The 20,478-nt window shown below is 43.4% G+C and overlaps 1 protein-coding gene across 2 annotated transcripts in view; it reads left to right on the top strand.

Annotated features, from left to right (window-relative positions):
* Positions 1-20,478, top strand: part of MAML1 (mastermind like transcriptional coactivator 1) — a 37,447-nt gene that overhangs the window by 4,487 nt on the left and 12,482 nt on the right. The gene's annotated exons all lie outside the window — the stretch shown is intronic.

Below are 20,478 nucleotides of genomic sequence, written 5' to 3'. Positions count from 1 at the left end.
AGAGAATCACCATCAAAGTGTCTGAGGCAGGAACGCCCTGCACTTGCATGCAGAGCAGAAAGGAGGTCAGTGTGGCCAGAGAAGTCTGGTGGGTAGGCAGCTGGTATGAGAGGTCGGTGAGCACAGATCAGATCAAACAGAGTGGGAAGCAAGAGCCAGATTTTAAGCAGAAATGAGATGTGATCTAACTTGTTTTTTAAAAGGTCATTCTGGTGCTAGCTGGAGGATGTCTGGGGTTGGTGTGTGCAAGAGTGGATGCAGTTCAGGCTTTTGCAGTGACCTAGGCTGGGGCTGGTGGTGGTAATGGAAGTGCAGAGAGGAGATTGGTTCTGAACAGCTCCTGAGACAGAGGGGACAGAGCTTGGTGACGGACTAGGTGGATTTGATGAGAGGTGAGAGAAAGGGGGAGAGTTGAGGGGAATTCCGAGTTTTTTGGCTTGAGAAACTTTTTTTGGATCCTTTTTAAATACTAGTGTTCCCCAGGCAACTACATCCTCTACTTTTTTTACTCAATCTTCTTTTCCAATATCATTGATTCTTTCATGGCTTCATCTATCACCTGTAATAACAAGGTTGTTCAGACCTCCGGATCTCTCTTCCAGTGTTCACCTCCAACTGTCTGCTCGACATTTCCACTTTGATTCCCCACATGTCCAAAATAGACTCTCCCTTTTTCCTGCCATTATTATTTTCCTTAGGAGTATTTTCCCTAGTCCAGTCATCCAAAGTAGAATCCTGGGAATTACCCGGGCTTTTCCTCCACTTCTAGCTTTCAGTTGGTCATTTGTTCAACCAACATTGAGCCCCCTCCTAGGAGCCAGAAATTTTGCTGGTACCCAGAGCTGTCACGAAGCCTCATGGGGAGCACGTGGTAACCGGTGATTGCAGAGCCATGTTGAAGGCTGCAAAACCTGTGGGAATATTGGGGGCAGGAATGCCTCTTGAGTGAAGTTAGAAAAGTGTCAAAGACTTGATTTTTAAAATGGATCTTAATATTTTGCCAGATGCTTTTTCCAAAGGATGTTCCATGGCACACTAATCTCATGGGCTATTAAGAGAGGTCTAGAATTGAACAAATTCTGGAGATACTGGGATAAACAAATTTAAAGTTTCCTTTATTCAGGACATTTCCAAACCTTTAATATGCTAATATGCATGGGGACTTGAGCTCTTATCAGGGGGTATCTAATAGGACTTTGATCCCTTTGGGAAACTAAGCAAAAGCCAAAATTATGGCAGTGAGTGGTTCTTTGAATTTGGGACTTAAAGTGCCAGAGGCTGGAAGATAAAGCTGGAAGGGTAGGAGTCATATCGTGAAAAGCCTTGTATTTGACACTGAGTGTTTGGGCTGAATAATTTTGAAACATTGTGAACCCCCTCATGCATTTTTAGGTTGATATCTAAAACTTTCATCCTAAGTTTTTAAGCTTATCAAAAATTTATTGTGTCAATCAATTGTATACTAAATTACCGTAACTCAATTTAAGGGAAATCTATGAAATAAGAAATTTATGTAACATAGAACCTTATACGTGCTACATATATTTAATATGAATGAATTATTTTAAAAAGAAAAAGGGCAAGAAATGCTATTTATAGTTTCAGGGGATGTAACTTTCAGAGAATTGTAAATACTAACATTTAAAAACAAGGTTACGTCGGGGCCGGCCCCGTGGCCGAGTGGTTAAGTTCGCTCGCTCCGCTGCAGGCGGCCCAGTGTTTCGTTGGTTTGAATCGTGGGCGTGGACATGGCACTGCTCATCAAACCATGTTGAGGCGGCGTCCCACATGCCACAACTAGAAGGACCCACAATGAAGAATATACAACTATGTACTGGGGGGCTTTGAGGAAAAAAATAAAAAAGTCTTTAAAAAATAAATAAATAGGGGCTGGCCCCGTGGCCGAGTGGTTAAGTTCGCACGCTCCGCTGCAGGCGGCCCAGTGTTTCATTCGTTCGAATCCTGGGCGCGGACATGGCACTGCTCGTCAAACCACGCTGAGGCAGCATCCCACATGCCACAACTAGAAGGACCCACAACAAAAAATATACAACTATGTACCGGGGGTGCTTTGGGGAGAAAAAGGAAAAAATAAATAAATAAAAACAAGGTTACGTCACTTTTTAAAATGTAGCCGGTGGACTCTGAGTAGCTTAGTGATACGCTTTCATCAACCATGTAAAGAATGCTTTTCTTTAACAGAAATTTTAAATCATTCTTTTTTCTCCTGGAACTTGTATTTCTTTTACACTTGCCTCACACAGTTTTATTCTAACATAATGTATGCTTTTTTTTTTAAGACCTTTTATTTGCTCACTCTAGCATATTTCTCTGCAACAAAAAAGGTATAAAAATTGAAGTTAAAAATTTTTCAATTTACTTTGACCATAAAGCTCTACGTATATTTTTGCTTTTTTTTAAAGGTGATTTCTGCGAAAGAAGAATATATGTAGCATTTGTAAGGTTGTGTGTGTTATGTAGATTTATTTCACTAAGTTGAGTTGTAGTAATTTAATACACAGCAAAAAACAAATGCATTATAAATTTTTATAAATAATTTTAGGCAAAAAAGTAGTTTATTAGAAATAACTCCCTTAATCAGACAGATAAGGCTTCCCCCTCCTCAATTTGTTCATGTAACCATGGGTGAATATTGTTTACAAAATGAGAGTTCTCAATTCTATTCCTTTTTTTTTCTTGTAAGATTGGCACCTGAGCTTTTTTTTCTTCTTCTTCTCCCCAAAGCTACCCTGTACATAGTTGTATATTCTAATTGTGGGTCCTTCTAGTTCTGCTTTGTGGGTCACTGCCTCAGCATGGCTTGGTGAGTGGTGCTAGGTCCGTACCCATGATCCAAACCAGCGAAACCCTGGGCCACCGAAGCGCAGTGTTCAAACTTAACCACTTGGCCATGGGGCCAGCCCCATCTATTCCTATGTTTTGTTTTTATAAATTTAAGCCCCAGAAGTATTTGTTCACATAAATATAAAAGAGAGGAAGACATATATAGCAATGTTGTTTAATTTTCTTGAAATTTGAGTTGTATGCCAAAAATCGCCTCGTAACGTGTCATCAAAAATTAGTTTACTAATTAGCTTACAACTTGCTTAGGTACTCCTTCAATTTTATTGAAAGCAAAGAATTAGAAACCATTTGACTTACCAAAGAATCTAGTCATTACTCATTCACTTTCTCATTTACTGAGAAATATAACAAAAAGGCTTTACCAAGTCTTATCAGTTGGTTATTGATTATACCTATTTTTCTTTCACTTAGAGGTACTTTGTTTAAGCTAATATACTCAAAGTTGGTTGGGAAAATCAAAATACTGTTCCTTTCAATACACCTTTGCCCATACAGTATTTTTGATAATATATTTAAAGCATATAGAAGTATTTTTTTCATCAAAAGTAGAACTGTGACTGTAGCTTGTTTAATATATGGAAAATGTCTACCGTGTAACCTAATTGGCAAAACCTGTCTTCATTGTCAAATGAATCAGCCAAATCAGACTCAGCTCTGTGTCAGAAAAAGTTTGACTTCGTTTTTCAAATATACGTATAAATATACATCCCCACGACTACCATCTCACTTCTGAATTCTGAGGGAGAGAGTTAAAGAGCATGGACTCTTGTCATGAGTTTTGTTGCCTGCACTAAATACGGGCATTGCCTTCATGTTTCTTACCCATGTTCTCTCTGCGTTCTTGTGAAGTGTTCCTTCAAAGAGCTGTACATTGTTTGATTAGTTGATGGTGGAAGAGTAATGTCTTTGAGTGAAAAATATCACAACTCCTGCTGCCCACTCTCTGGTATATCTGAATTCAAAGCATCCCACTTCACAGGCCAAACTTTGGCCATGTAAGTGCTCAAGGCTATCAGGTCTGTGGAGAACTTTTGAGCAGAACAGCAGAAGAAACTATAGCACACGGTGAACATTTGGAGTAGCATGTCACTATGTGTAGTCTGGTACCACGGGAATGAAGGCCATGTTCAATACTCCAAGATCCCAAAAATACTTTGAATGCAGTTCTTTGAAAATGGCCTAATTTCTCTTCGTGTCTTTACATGTATCCTTCACCAGTCTTGTAATGTCAGACACTTCCTCACCATTCAGAACTCTGCTCCTATGTCATCTCCTCCAGAACCCTTGCCCTAAGTTCTTCCTCAGGCTGGACTAGGTGCTCAGCCTCTGCCAGAACAACTGCAGTGAACTGTAATTAGTGTATTTGTTGTTCTCCATTAGACTATGAGCAACCTGAGAGCAAGACTAAGAGTCTAGCACTATACCTGCCGCATATTTGGCCATCAGCAAGCATCTGTTGAATGAATGTTAATGATATTGTAGAAGGAGCTCTGAATTGGGAGTCAGAGCTATATATTTTTAGGCTGAGATCTTTTCAGAAGTGGAGTTGGTAGACAGTAGGCCCTGATTTGCACTCCCATGTTCATTGCAGCATTGTTCACAATAGCCAAGAGGTGGAAGCAGCCTCAGTGTCAACAGATGAATGGATGAAGAAAATGTGGTATATACATACAATGAAATATTATTCAGTCTTAAAAAGGAAGGAAATTCTGTCATATACTAAATGAACCTTGGGGACATTACGCAAATGAAAAATTCTGGAGATCTGTTGTACAACCATGTGCGTATAGTTAACACTATTGTACTGAACTCTTAAAAACGGTTACGTTGGTAAATTTTATGATATGGGTTTTGGCGACAATTTTTTAAAAAATTACTTAAAAATTACAAAAATTGTAATTTTACAAACCACATGCCCTGAAAATTTTCTAGCAGTTTTAAGGGCTGCTTAATAAAGGCATATCAGTGAAATTGGAGAGACGAGAGTCACTTTTAAAATCAATCAAAGATGTGATAGATTTTCTGCCTAAATATAAAACATGGAAAAAATTTATATGCATATATGTCGATTGCTATATATTATCTGATTTGCTGTGTAGTTATGAATAAATTCAGTTAATCTAAACAAAAACAAAAAAAGACAGTAGGCCCTATGTTTCAGGGAAGGAGGGTGCTACTAATGAGGGGAAAGAAGATAGTGCAAGATTTGCATGCAGAAGGGATGAAGCTAGTTATGGGTCAGGAGTCAAAAGCAGTGACAATTTGGGCCTAAAGTAATTGTGTGACTGTAGGCATGGCAGTTCTCTCTCTCTGCTCCAACTTCCTCATCTTGAGAAGGTGTTAAGGAAAAAAAAAATCTAAGAGACCAAAGATTGTAAACTAAGTGGAAAAATTTTACCTACAAGCAGAGAACCCAATCTAGCACAGTCTAGGCTTTGAGGGGAGTGGGTCAGGGGAGGAAAAATAGGGTGATTCTTTTAAAGTCAGAGGACCACAAACTGTCTCTTCCCTTACTGGGAAAGCAAAGTCTCTGAGTGTTGCTGATTCGCTGATGATATTAGGACCTTTCCATTAAGGAAGCCCTGGGCTGGCTAGAGGTGGTCTACTGTGTAATGGGGCAGCCGTCTTGAGATTCTGCCTTCAGTTGCTTCTGCTATTTATATACAATGTGCCTGTCTTGGGATCATGGCATGCAGTCAGGTCTGCTTTGGTGTAAGTAGCCTGGCTGGTCAGATCAAAAGAAAATTTTAAAAGGACCAGACTCTTTAAATATCTTATCATTTAGTCCTTGCAGCAGTCTTATATGGTAGATATTACTGTGTCCAATTTTACATATAAGGAAAACTAAGACTCATAAGTTAACCTGCCAAGGTTGCCAGCTCAGTGATAGAACCAGAATCCAAACCAAAGTCCAGTACCAATGCTCCTTATTTGTCCACTATGTGTTTAGCTTCTGCAGATAAGATCATACATGGGAAAGAACTTTATAAAAATTAGAAGTTTATTTAGAGACAAATTACTGGTTAATATGTTACTTAGTATAGAACAGTGATTTTCAGCCAAAGACACTGTCTGTGGCAGAGGGTCAAATATATTAGAATTACTTGGGGGCACTTCTTAATTATATATCTGCTTGCCTACTGATGCCCCCTGTCCTTCACCTGTCCCCTGTCTTTTATCCCTTATTGCTGCTAAAATGAGTCTCTGTTATTAATGGGAGTATGTCATATCCCTTAGTTATGTGGGGATAGGTTAAACGTTTGGTCTCAGTTCTTCACTCTTAAGGTCATATTATAAACCCACACCCTTGCCATAGCTTCATAGCAAGCAGAGTATACTTCCCCAACCCCTGGTTTGGGGCTTGGACATATGACTTGCTTTGACAAATCAGATGTTAATGAGAGAGATAAAAGGATATATTGTAATTATGGAAAAAGAATTTAAAAAAATTCAGAAAGCAAAAAATGGAAATATTTTTAAAATATGAAATATGTGTGTGAACTGTACATATGAAATATGAATAATTTTCCCAAAAAGTAAAGGAAAAAGACGAAATGGATGGAAAATAGGAGAGAAAATTAGAGGACCAGTGTAGGAGATCCAACATCTGAATAATAGAAATTATAGGAAGAGAGAAAACAGGACAGGAAATGATTAATAATTTGAGAACTGAAGGGCATGAGTTGCTAGATTAAAAGGGCACACTGTGTGCCTAGCACTGAAGAAGAAAATAGGCCCACACCAATCATAAAATTTCTGAACATTGGGTTTAAAGAAAAGATTCTACAAGCTTCCAGGATGGGGAGGGTACTAGGTCTCGTATCAAGAATCAGAATTGGTTTGGATTTCATGGCTGCAACATAGGAAGCAAGAAGACCATAGTACAATGCCTTCACAATTCTGAAGGAAAATGATTACTAACCTAGAATTCTATATGTAGGCAAAGTATACAAGAATAAGTATAGAATAATCATTTTCAGAGATTAAAGATTTAAAAAATTTAACTGTCACATACCCTTTCTCAGGAAGCTACTGCAAGATGTACTCCACCAAATTGAAAGAATAAATCAAGAAAGAGTAAGACATGAGATACAGAAAACAGGAGACCCAACAGAGAAAAAAATAACCACGAATCCCTTGGTGAAATGATGATGAAAAGCGATCCCCAGATGGCAGCTCTGCACCAGACCTGGAGGGCAGCTGAGCCACACTGCAGCAGTGGGACCCAAGAGATGGACTGTCATCACTAAGACCCCACTTCCATCGGGCCGTCTTCTTACCCCGAGGACAGAAGGCCCAGGAGAGCTTGGCCCAGAGTCTCATCGGCCCTTGGCTTGTCTTGGCCATGGCTGAGGAGGGTCTCTCCCTCGTGCTCTGCTGAGGGCACGCACATCACTCGCAGAAGTTCTCAGCTTTTCCCTGAGGGCTGCAGGGAGGCCACGGTGGGCTCAGAAGCGGAAAGTGCAGAGCAGCCCGCTCCCTCTGACTGTACTCCTGCTGCGTGTCCAGTGCCTGGTGTGCACCTCCGTCTTGCCGGGCGCCCGACTGCAGAGAGCCCTGTGTTTCCCAAGACTCACTCGTGATCTTGCTCACGACCTCCCCAGAAGGGGCCTTGTCAACTCCCAGAGAAGCAGAAGGCAGACCATGACCAGGAGACTGTTCCGCTCACCTCCACCTGGAGCCTCTGTCCAGCGGGACAGTGCTGCCCTCTCCTTACAAGGCTGGTGGGTGCTTGCCCTCCGTTTTCAAGACTAGGCGGTGTATTGCCTGGGGATAGATTACATGAAGGTGATAGAACTACAAAGAAAAGCAATTGACACAAAATCAGGATGTTAGGTATCTCTTGGGGGAGTTGAAGAAAGGGTAGGCAGAGGCTTATTCTAAGGAGAGCTTCTCAGACTTAATGTGCAGATGAATCACCTGGAGATCCTGTTAAAAATCTGAGGCAAAGGAGGCAGAGGCTGAGATTCAGCATTTTTTAACCTTCCAGGTGATGCCGATTCCATTGGTCCTGGGACCACACTTTGTCAGGGGTCTAAAGTGCTGGTATTGTTGTTTCTTTTTTTTTTTTTTTTTAAAGATTTTATTTTTTTCCTTTTTCTCCCCAAACTCTCCCAGTACATAGTTGTATATTCTTCATTGTGGGTCCTTCTAGTTGTGGCATGTGGGACGCTGCCTCAGTGTGATTTGACGAGCAGTGCCATGTCCGCACCCAGGATTTGAACCAACGAAACACTGGGCCGCCTGCACCGGAGCGAGTGAACTGAACCACTCGGCCACAGGGCCAGCCCCAAATGCTGTTGTTTCTTAGCTTGAATAGTTAGTACGTGGTGTTCATTATATTATTACTCCTTGCAATGTTATGTATGCATATGCATATGATACCTTTCACAACAAAGAAAATTATAATTGCAAAGGCAATATATAAGAAGGATGTGTTGAGCAATAAGCCTGGAGACAAACATGTCAAATCATAAAAGCCTTACATACTGTATTAGGGTTCTCCAGAGAAACAGAACTATTAGGAGATATAGAGAGAGAAAGATTGATTGATTGATTATAGTGAATTGGCTCACGTGATTATGGAAGCCAGTAAGTCCCAAAATCTGCACTTGGCAAGCTGGAGACCCAGGAGAGTCAATCATGCGATTCCAGTCTGAATGTCGGCAGGCCTGAGACCCCCCTCACAGAGACGATGTTTCAGTTTTAGTCCAAAGGAGGGAAAATACTGATGTGTCAGCTGACGGCAGTCAGGCAGGAGGAGTTCCTCTTACTCAGCCTTTTTGTTCTATTCAGGACCCCAGCTGACTGGTTGAGGCTCACCCAAATCTGGGAGGGCACTCTGCTTTACTCATTGTACCAATTCAAATGTTAATTTCACCCAGAAAGCACCATCACAGACAACACCCAGAATAACGTTTGACTAATAAATAAATACTGGGCACCCCATAGCCCAGTCAAGAGGATGCATAAAACAACCATTGCATACCGTAGCAAGGAGCTTGCACTTGATTCTTTCTGTGTACTGTCGAGAGCCAGTTAAAGGATTTAAATAATGGTGAACCATGAGTAAATTTGTACCTTAGGTCATCTTTGCAGTGATGTGAAGAATGGATTGGGGGTGAACATAGGTGGTAGAGAAGGGCTGGCAGCAGGGAGACCAGTTAAAATGCTATTTTATTGATCTAGGCAAGAAATGATGAGCTAGAAAGTGGCAGTGTGGCAATAGAGGTGACGGCCAGATTCCAGAGATACTGACATGGTAAAATGAACAGGATGTGGTGACTGATTGCAAGTTTGGGAAGGAGTATGAGGAGTTAGGGATGAATAAGGAGTTTCTGATTTTTGAAATTCGTTTTCCTGATTCCAGATCACAAGGGATCAGGAGAGCCCCTGTCAGGCTGGGGGTTGCTGAGAAGTTGCATTTAGCCGTATGAGGCTCGTGGGTGACCTGTGTTGAGGCAGCTGCAGAGGAGTAGCGGGGTCATCAGGTGTGGAGCTAATCCACAGCTCCAAATCTTCAGAAGTCTTCAGCCACAGCCCCTTTGGAACCTTGCCTAAGGGGCACTGTTAACGTTGCACTGATCCATTTATAGTTTACCCCTCAGGTTGTCCATTTCACCTCAAGGGAATACAACCTTTCTGCACTTTTGTCCTAAGCGTTTTTTTTTGTTTTTTTGTTTTTTGTCCTAAGCGTTTTTATTAGAGAAACTTTAGAATCCGTGTTATAAGTTGGGATCTGTGGTACAATTTGAGCACATGCATTCAGCCTGCATAAGTTGTTCTGTGGAGAGTTATGAACGTCTGTGTGTTCTGTGTGCTCTACCAGCCTTTCGTATGGCAGGCAGCGAGCTGTGATGTGTGCAGCTCACGCCCCCAGTGCTCTCTGCTGCTCCTTCAAGGATGGTAAGATGCAAGCAACTATCACTCCCCTCTTCACTCCACACATTCCCACACTGACATTGCTTCTCAGCGACAGTTACCGCTGATCTGTTCCTCTGGGCTCCCCTTACCCTCTCCAAGCCTTAGTGTCCTTCCTTATGAAATGGTAATAACCACACCTGCTTTGCAGAGTTGCTCTGCCAACACAGACTAAGTGCTTAATAAATGGTAGCTCTCATTGATTTAGGAGATCTCTTTTTAAGCATTTGTTTATTTTGTTGTTGTTTTCGATCTCCTAATTACCTCTGTTAACAGGGTATGAGCTTTTGCCAGAAGACCTGGCCAACCATGGGGTGTTCTCCTGGTTTGGCAAGTTAGCCAGTCCCAACCAACAGGCAGAATTTAGGGTCTATTTACTGAACAGTGATGACCAGTCATGTCCCATTCTTGTGCTGAAAAGGCAGAGGTGAATGAGGGAGTGACCCTGCCCTTAGAGCTGACAGAGACAGACATGGAGCTCCACCTTCAACACACATCCAGAACTGGTCACTTCTCACCACCTCTGCCACTACCACCCGGGTCTAAGCCATTGTTACTTTTACCTGGATTATTACCTCCTAATTGGTCTCCTTGTTTGCCCTAGCCCTCCTGTGGTCTACTCTCTGCCCAGCAGCCAAAATGATCTTGTTCCCTTGCTGGGATACCACTATGCGTTTTCCATCTCAGCTGAGGGAAAAGCCAGCCCTTAACCAAGGCCCTCAGGCCCTCTTCAGTCTGGCGCTGCTCTCTTTCTTGCCCTCTCTTGCTTTCAGCTTTCGCTCTCTCCCCTCCCCCTGTGTCCCCTCTTGTCACCTTCTCTTCAGGCTCCCACCATCACCACTTAGGCACTCTCCCACTCAGCCTCTGCACTGCTTTTCCCTCGGTCCGGAACCTCTTCTGGGGATGTTGGTACAGCTTACTCTCATCTCCTGCAGACTTTGGCTCAGACTTCTCACACTCCACAAGCCCTTTGCTGAGTGCCTTTTTAAAAACTCCCCACAAACTCCCTTTCTGTGCTTAATTTCTTGGGAGCAAAAGCCAACTAGAACATAGGCTCCGGGAGAGCAAGCGTTGCTTTTGTTCCCTGCTGTATCTCTAGGGCCCACACAGTGGCCGGCTCCAAGAGGCTCGGTAGATCCTTACTGAATACATTGAGTGAGGTAGTGAGAAGGCTCTTGGGAGAAAAGAGAGGAGGGCCAAGGTTGATTACTTTCAGGCAGGGAAGCTGCCAGTGGAGAGGCGCAGAGGGGCCTGATGTGTTGAAGTTCAGCCTCCTGACACAGGAGGGCAGGCTGTGAGGAGCCTTGTATGCAGTAAGGAGCTTGCTGCTAGAACCAGGGGGCAGGTTCAGGGATGCCTACTTTTTTCTTAGTGCTGTCCCAAAAACTCACTTTCAAAGCTAGTTTCTAGAGCTGCACTGGCTAGTACGGTAGCCACCAGCCATGGAAGGCTGTTAAGTGCTTGAAATGTGCCTAGTCGAAGTTAAATTATGCCAAAAGTGTGAAACACACACTGGATTTTGATATCTTAGTACCAAAAAAGAATACAAAATCTCTCTTTTTAAAATATTAATTACATTTGAAATGGTAATATATTGTTTTAAGTAAAATATATTACTAAAATTAGCTTCACCTGTTTCTTTTTTTTTTTTTTGAGGAAGATTAGCCCTGAGCTAACATCTGCTGCCAATCCTCCTCATTTTTGCTGAGGAAGACTGGCCCTGAGCTAACATCCGTGCCCATATTCCTCCACTTTATATGTGGGACGCCTACCACAGCATGGCTTGACAAGCGGTGTGTCGATCCACACCCGGGATCCAAACTGGCAAACCCTGGGCCACTGAAGTGGAACGTGCACACCTAACCGCTGTGCCACTGGGCCAGCCCCTGTTAACAACAATCTGATTTTTTTTTACCACCAGGGCTGGCTTGATTTTTTTTTTTTTAAACATTCAATAATGGTGTTGTTATTTTCTTAAAGAGCTTTTATATTTCAGAGATCCGTGCTGAAGTATTTAAGGAGAATGGTGTGATTCCTAGGTGAGCCCAGTGGGCGTGGGTCAGGCGTGAGTAAGTCAAGATGGGCCGTGTATTATTTCATTTGGGCAGTGGGTATGTGGGGGATCATTATACTGTCTTTCTACTTTAGTGTATGTTTGAAATTTTCCGTAATAAAGGGGCTATTTTGTTTGTTTGCAAAAGGTATTGATGAGAGGGAAATCTGAACACTGATGGGATATAGGTTAATAATAAAGAATTTAAAATTGTTTAATTGTGGTAAAATATAAAATTTACCATCTTAACAACTTTAAGTATACAGTTCTGTGGCATGAAGTATATTCACATTTGTTGTGCAGCCATCACCACCATCCATCTCCAGAATGTTTTTCATCTTGCAAAACTGACACTCTGCACCTTAACACTAACTCCATTAAACACTAACTCTCTATCACCCCTTCCCCCAGTCCCTGGCAGCCACCATTCTACTTTCTGTCTCTCTGAATCTGACTATTCTGGGTACCTCATGTAAGTGGAATCATACAGTATTTGTCCTTTTGTGACTAGCTTATTTCACTTGACATAATGTCCCCAAGGTTCGTCTATATCATAGCACGTGTCCAAATTTCCTTCCTTTTTAAGGGTGAATAATATTCCCTTGTATGTATGTATCACATTTTGTTTATCCATTCATCCACTGATGGAAACTTGAGTTGCTTCTACCTTTCGGCTATTGTGGATAGTGCTGCTATGAACATGGGTGTACAAATATCTGTTCGAGTCCTTGCTCTCAGTTCTTTTGGAAATGGAATTCTTTTAGAAATGAAATTCTGGATAATACGGTAAATCTACTTTTTGATTTTTTGAGGAATCACCATACTGTTTCCATAGCAGCTGTACCGTTTTACATTCCCACCAATAGTGCACAAGCGTGCACTGTTTCTCTACATCCTTGCCAACACTTGTTACTTTCTGGTTTTCTGATAGTAGCCGTCCTCATGGATTTGAGGTAGTGATAATAAAGAATTCTTAATGTTTTAGGTGTGATGATGATATTGTGATATTATACAAACATGCATATATTTTTAAGAGTTCTTACTTTTTAGAGCTATATACTGAAGTGTTTGTGGATTAAATGATATTTTATGCTAGGATTGTTTTTTAAATAATCCATGTTTTGGGGAGGGGAGGATAGAGAGAGAGAGAAGTGAAACAAAATGGCCAAATACTAGTAGTTGTTTAAGTTGGGTGATGGGCATATGGGGGTTCCTTATACTGTTCTCTCTAGTGTTGTGTATTTTTTGAAATTTTCCACTGAATCACACTTTGGGGCCCTCACAGTCCATGCCCCGCCTCTCTCTCAGCACTCTGTCTTGTGCCCCTTACACTTCAGCAACATGAAACTTTTTTTCTGCTTGCCTCCCTCTATCCAGTCCCACTGGATACTCATTTGTGTGTCCTTGCCTTCATCTCTCAGCCTTAAATGCCTTCCCCCTTCTCTTGGATGACTTCTCTGCTCCTTTATTACCTAACACAGGTGTCCCCTTCTCCAGGAAGTCAGCCCTGCCATCCCCACCCTGTCCTACCCTCCCTTCTCTTTCCTCCCATAATATTCTGGCCTGCCTCCATAGCTTCTCCATCACATCTCAGGGCGTGGAGCTGTATCTTATTTATCTTTCTATCCCTAGTGCCTATTGCCCTACCTAGAATTTGGTAAAAATCTGGTGAATATCTGAATTGACCATCATTTTGTGCACAGCCTCTATAGGGCAGTGTCTGGCACATAGTAGGATCTCGGTGAATGACTACTGTATGGACCCTGAGGACATCTCCCTGCACAGGGCAATAATTGATTTTAGAAGGGTAGAATATGGACCTTTACAGCTGAGTAGAACTTTGGTCATCTTACCCAGCATCTCCATTTTATAGGTCAAGAAAGCAGATCCTAGAAGGATTGTGTCTTAACTAAGGTTACAGAGCCAGTTAGCAATAGCCTGCTGGGGCTGGCCCAGTGGTATAGCGGTTAAATTTGCGCACTCTGCTTCAGCGATCCCGAGTTCGCTGGTTCGGATCCCTGGCACAGACCTACACACCACTTATCAAGTCATGCTGTGGCATGCATCCCACATACAAAATAGAGGAAGATGGGCACGGACATTAGCTCAGGGCTAATCTTCCTCAAAAAAAATATACATAAATAAATAAACAAGCAATAATCTGCTGTGTTTTCATTTGTGCCACACAACCTTCTGACCCTCATGGGGCTTCCCAATTTGGTTTTTCTATCACAAAGAGAATGTATGGACTGTTCTGCCAACAAGAACCAATCTATTAGCAATTTTGTTTCTCAATATAGAGTATAAATTTTAACTTTCTGCTTTATAATCATGCAGGAAGAGATTACATTGTGTTAAATATATAGCCTTACTTTCTTAAATAGCTTTTTTTTTTTAAAGCTTTTAAAAAGCTTTCTGTCAAAAAAAGTGATAGTCATATGCTGAAATGACATAGAACTATTCACACACACAGGGGTAGAAGAACTATCCATATCTTCTTCCTGCTTTTAAGGCGTGCTTTTAATTATGTAAGAAACACCATTGGGGGAAACCGGGTGAGGGGTGCTCTCTTTGCAACTTCCTATGAATCTATAATTCTTTGAAAATAAAAAGTTAAAAAAGGTGATGGTAAACTGTCTAGGCACCAAACTATAAACTTTTCTGGAAAAGGCTTTTTTCAGAACTATTTTTGTTATGTCCTTGATGGTGGATTCAGTGGCAAGGAGTGGTGCTCATAGATCTCTTTGGTGTTCACATGCTTCTGAATGAGTGATGACACCAAACTGTTAAGACAAGTAATGTCATAAAGTGGAAATCTTTAGTAGCAGATTATAGAAGCTTCTGTGATATTTTTTCTTTTTCTTCAAATATTTTACAAAGAATCGTCTGTGGCCATGGTGTGTGGATTTCCTCGTGGCACAGCCTGTTTTTCTGGTAACGACACCTTGATGGAGCTCTTTGTGTGTGGCCTCAGGGAGGTGCTCCTTTTCTCTGGTTTGAAACTGACTCACTCCTTGCTGCTGGTGCTTCATCCACGAGCATACAAACTCCTTTTTCAGCAGTGGGATTAATTCGAGCCCTTCTCAGTCTGGCAGGGGAGGGCCAGGGCTGGAGGGATCTGCAGCAGATCTTTCCCAAGACCTTGGAATGCTCAAGCCTCAGGAAACCTTGTGTCACTGTCTGACTTCCATCTGCTGGAGAACAGGAACAATAATTCTCCTCCTCAGGGTGCCTTCAAAGGTCGAGTGAGCTTCTGAAACAACATGCATAGTGAGTGCAGGTGCTGAGTGGTCTGTGAGGCACAGCAAGGCAGGAATGACTTGTCCTTGTAGCGTTTGCCTCAGATTTGTGCCTTATCAAAGTTGCTGCTTGATGTGGATTTAGTGGATTTTTCCTCAAATCATTGAAACCTTGAATGTTGCATGAAAATAGGTCCACTTTACCCAAAGGAGGTCTTTTTCAATAATGATCAGGGCTCCTTAGGGTCCTCTGAGTATACATACAGGGTGCTAGAAGAGCTCATGGGGAAAGGAAAAGCAAGCATTATGTTAGGTTGAAATTGCCAATATTTAACCATTGTTACCTAAGTTATAATTTTGTATGTTTCAGCCTGTACTTTTGAGGAGTTCCAGTGAGCCATGCCACTAGAAAGCAGCATGGGTGTGGTTGCAAGTTAGTGGGGCATTAAACCCATGCCAGAGCCTGCAGGATGGTGGGGCCAAGCCCAGGATTATTAAGACCTGAGGGCAACAAGCTGCCATTGAAGAGCATTTGCCCTTCAGCACAATCACTGGGACCATAGACATGAGTTGGGGTTGCAACAAGACTAGCTTCAGACGCTGTTAAAATAATTCAAGCAAGAGAAATTGGTGTTAATGAATGGAGAGAAGTGTATGGATTCAAGAAGTGCTAAGGAGGTGGACTCAGTAGTGCTAGGGTGCTGATTGGATGAGGGGAGTCAAGAAGGAGGAGCAATAGCCACTCTCTAGATTGTGGTTTATGTGACTGGGGGCGTAGTAGTGACATTCTCTGAGACAAGAACTGAGGAAAGGGAAACGTGACTGGGGAGAAGTTGCTTCAGGTTTGGACAGATTTAGTCTGAGTTGTCTGTGTTATACCCTAGTAGAGCGCACCAGCTAGGTAGTTGGACAAACAGGAGTCTGGAGCTCTGTAGACGTGAGTGGGTTAGAGATAGCACATTCATTCACATTTTTTTTTTTTTTTTTTTTGAGGAAGTATAGCCCTGAGCCAACATCTGCCACTCCTTCTCTTTTTGCTGAGGAAGACTGGCCCTCAGCTAACATCCATGCCCATCTTCCTCTACTTTATATGTGGGATGCCTGCCACAGCATGGTGTGCCAAGCGGTGCCATGTCCACATCTGGGGTCTGAACTGTGAACTCCGGGCCGCTGAAGTGGAACGTGCACACTTAACTGCTGTGCCACCGGGCCAGCCCCTTCACAAATATTTATTAAGTGCTAGGCACTGTTCTAGGTACTGGGGTCTTTGCTTTTCATTCTGATGAGGGGAGCTGACCCATTCAAATGAGTGCCTCCATGGGGGAATTAACAAGGAAATAGGATAGAGAGTGACTGTGGTGGAGGAGTAGGTGATCAGAGAATGACTGTAGAGATAAAGGACCTGAATTATGAGATGAGCCACCTCTGGGAAGATGGCGGGGAGAAGTGTTCTGGGCAAGGAGAAGAGCAAGTGCAAAGGCCCTGAGTCAGGGATGAGCAGGCACATTTGAGGAACTGTGAGGTTGCAGTGAGTCAAGCATGGTGCACAATAGAGAGGCCAGTGAGAGGGTGAGAGGAGGTTAGAGGCGGGCAGGAGGTGATAGATCAGCACTTGGTCCCTGGGCACTTGGGTTTATTCTGAGTGCGATGTTCAACCATGGGAATTTGAGACAGGCGAATGGATGAGATCACTTGGAGTGTGTATAGAGTGAAAAGAGGAGAGAACTCTGATATTTTTATTTGAAGAGAAGATCTACCTCAAAGGACTGAAAAGAAACAACCAGAAAAGTAGAAGAGAAAGCAAGATAATGTGGTAAAGAAATATGAAGAAAGAGAACTTTAAAGATGAAGGGAATTATTAAGTGGCAGATGATGGAGGGAGAAGGAAAAGGAAAGACTGAAAATGTGGACTATATTTGGCAGCATGAAGATCATTGCCAGCCTCAGAGAAAGCAGTCCTCCTAAATCTTCCTTTCTTTTACCCCCACATCCAACATCCTGTCAGTTTCCAGAAGGATGGAAGCCATATTGCAGTGGACCAAGATGCTAGCTGTTGGGGAGGCAGGGGTATTGTTTGATAGGAGGATGACTGAAGAGGGAGGAGGAGGAAAAAGCGAATGCCCAGTGAGAAGGGGCAGGAAGCACAGGTGGCCGCCCCAGGTGGCTGCTAGTGTGTAAGGAGCACTGATGAGAGAGCCATCCCTGTGTCTCAGCCGCATCTGTTAACTCAGAGTAGAAGAGTATAGGTGTTATCATTTTGGAGTGTTGGACTACAAAGCACACTAGAATTTCAGTGGTGGTGATGCGGGCTCAGCGAGCCGAGGAGTCGAAAGAAAGATTTCTTGGACTCTCAAGGTCTGGTAGTAGTACTCCTTTATTCAGAGAATAGCATGGGGACAGGACCCATGGGCAGTCAGAGCTGCAAACATGGGTTGAGGGTAGGGCTAAAGTTAAGGCATAGGTATATGAATTATCTCTTTACAAGACAAAGGACAGATTATGTAAAAAAGTCATTAAAATGTAGGAGGTGGGGTCTGGTTATTGGGTGGTCCTATAACTTTAGATAAGAGTCAGATCAGATCAGGCCAGGACCTCCTATGTTTCTGGAGGATGATGCAGATCGGATGTAGGGCAGGACGCCTTTGGCTTCTCTCCCTGGGGCGGCCTTGATCCTCATCAGTGGGTGATGTAAGAGGGAGGAAGTAGAGACTAGGTGAGGGACTGTCCAGTTAGACTAGTGCATCAAGCAGGGGACAAGATGCTGATTTGGTGTCCACAAAGTGTGGCAACTCCAGCTTGACTGAGAGCAGCGTTGCCATCCTGGGGCCCCTCTCCCAGAGTGGAAGATGGCAGGTGACACAGGCTATGGTAGGAGTCAGGCCTGCAGAATGCATTGGTGGAAGATAGTGAGCATTCAAGGCCTTCAGCTTACCATCAGGCATGTGGTATTCTTCAGCAAAACCCCCTTGCAGAGGAAGTGAGCACCAGATCATGTTATCCTGCAAGTGGATCCTACTGGAACCCCGTGTACCACAAGACCATTTGGTAGTTAAAATAGGAACCTCTGAGCTGAGCGCCCAGAAGTACCAGATATGCTGGAGAGCAAGCACACACATTTATACATGGCAGCCAGCCTTGTATGCTTTATAGCTCCTACTCTGTTTGTCCTTCTATAATTTATAATCTGTTCAGGCCATTTTTCCATCTCTTTTGTAAATTCCTGGGGATTAGGCTCCCTGGTTTACTCATCTTTGCCTTCTTCTCCAGTGCCCTGTATATATCAGGCACTCCTGCAAATGCTCAAGGCTTAAAAATCTGCCAGAGCCACCACACTCTACACTCCAAGCCCCCGCCTACACCATTCCAGTTACATTTTGTGAGCAGTTGAGAAAATGGCCTGGTGTTTCCTTTGGCTAGAAGCAGTTGGTATTGCAAAAGTGGGTTGTTACTTCGGAACTTGTCTGCAGCTGTTTGCATGTGGATATTGAAAGAGGGAGTGATAGCCTTTCTAATTGTTTGGGCAAAGAAGGATTCTGTTTCTAATCTGGGACACCCAGCTGACTCATCAAGTGCCTTGACCTCTTAGGTTTCCATCTTCCCCTTAGGAAAATGGAAAACTGAGCTCCCGAGCTTATAGACAGCCCGAACCTGACACTGAGGAACAAATGATTTTCCAAAAAGAATTTAAATAATAGAATGAATTAAAATCCTAGAAAAATTAGCAACTAATTTTGATTTCCTTCAGACTGAGTAAATGAGTACAAATTACCTTTCCCAAAGGAAACTTCAAACAATGGATCCATCTATAGTGTCCATTTTCGGAGCGTGGTTCCCTTCCCACCTCTGACCCCTAGGTGGCAGCAAGAAGCAGAAGAACCTACTTGAAAGTACAGCAGATGTCCTGTTAGAGGGCCCTGTTCTTGAGTTGGGTCCTAGGATTGTGTTTTTGTTCACACTTCTGCCCTGCACTTCTGTTTCCCGAATGTTCCTAGTTTTTCTGAGCTAACTTAGGTACCAAGATACGGATTTTTAAAATTGTTGTCTCAGCCAGGATTTATAGAGCACTGTGTAGTCGGCTTTAACAGTTAAGGAAGTCTTGAAGTGGAGGAACAAAAGGAATGAGAGCATCAGAATTGGGACTCAGGGGCCGGCCCCATGGCAGAGTGATTAAGTTCCCGTGCTCTGCTGCAGCGGCCCATGGTTTCACCAGTTTAGATCCTGCATGCAGACATGGCACTGCTTGTCAGGCCATGCTGAGGCAGCGTCCCACATAGCCCAGCCAGAAGGATCCACAACTAGAATCTACAACTATGTACTGGGGGCTTTGGGGAGAAGAAGAAACAAAAAGAAGATTGGTGGCAGATGTTAGCTCAGGGCCAATCTTTAAAAAATAAATAAATAAAATGTCTTAAAAAAATAAAAAAAGAATTGGGACTCAGAGACTGAGAAAACTGCCCTCCTTGTTTTCTTGTTCGTTGAGCATTTGGGTCTAGCTGAAAGCTAGTGCCGTGGAGCCCAGGGAGAAGTCCTCCTGCACTCAGGCTCCTCTGGCTGTTGTGGGGGCTCAGTGTGGCCCTTCTCTGCAGCCAGAGAACTGCGTGCAGAGTGCTGCCTGCTGTTCTCTGACTCCTCTGAAATTGGTGTAAAGAACATGAAGGCTGTTGTCACTTTGTAAATAGCTCAGCTTTGCAAATAGCATAGATGCTTAGGATCACTGGCAGGGAGGGATGGAATTGGGATTGGGGGTGAAGGACAAAAATGTAATGAAAGTGAACATAGGAAAGGAGTAGCACCAGTTTAGAGGCTGTGAGTGGAGGAGTTCTGTCCTGACAGCTGACCACAGATTGGCGAAAGAGTGGAAGGAGACCACCTCCTCTCCTCCCACCCCCACTCCTGCCCCTGCACTCTCAGGAAGGTGCTCGGGTTGGCAGGGAGGAGAGTGGGACAAAAGCCAAAAGGCAGGGGCTGGCCTGGTGGCGCAGCGGTTAAGTGCGCACGTTCACTTTAGCAGCCCGGGGTTCGCCAGTTCGGATCCCAGGTGCGGACGTGGCACTGCTTGGCAAGCCATGCTGTGGTAGGTGTCCCACATATAAAGTAGAGGAAGATGGGCACAGATGTTAGCTCAGGGCCAGTCTTCCTCAGCAAAAAGAGGAGGATTGGCAGCAGTTAGCTCAGGGCTAATCTTCCTCAAAAAAAAAAAAAAAAAAAAAAACCAAAAGGCAGAGCCTGCAGGTATGGAGGCCTAGGAGCTGTCCAGCCTGGAGAGAAGGGGTGGAGCTAGGCAAGGGATCCTAGAAAGGCTGAGAAGGGCATGAAAACTGACCTGTGTAACAAGATGGAGGCCTGGGGCTGTGGTCAGCCGCACCAACGTCTGAGAAAGGGGCTGTACTGGCCAGGGCT

The sequence above is a fragment of the Equus asinus genome, chromosome 9 (genome assembly GCF_041296235.1).
Source record: "Equus asinus isolate D_3611 breed Donkey chromosome 9, EquAss-T2T_v2, whole genome shotgun sequence".
Taxonomy (NCBI): domain Eukaryota; kingdom Metazoa; phylum Chordata; class Mammalia; order Perissodactyla; family Equidae; genus Equus; species Equus asinus.
The sequence above is the reverse complement of the archived record's forward strand: the minus strand, read 5'-3'. Positions and strand labels throughout refer to the sequence as shown.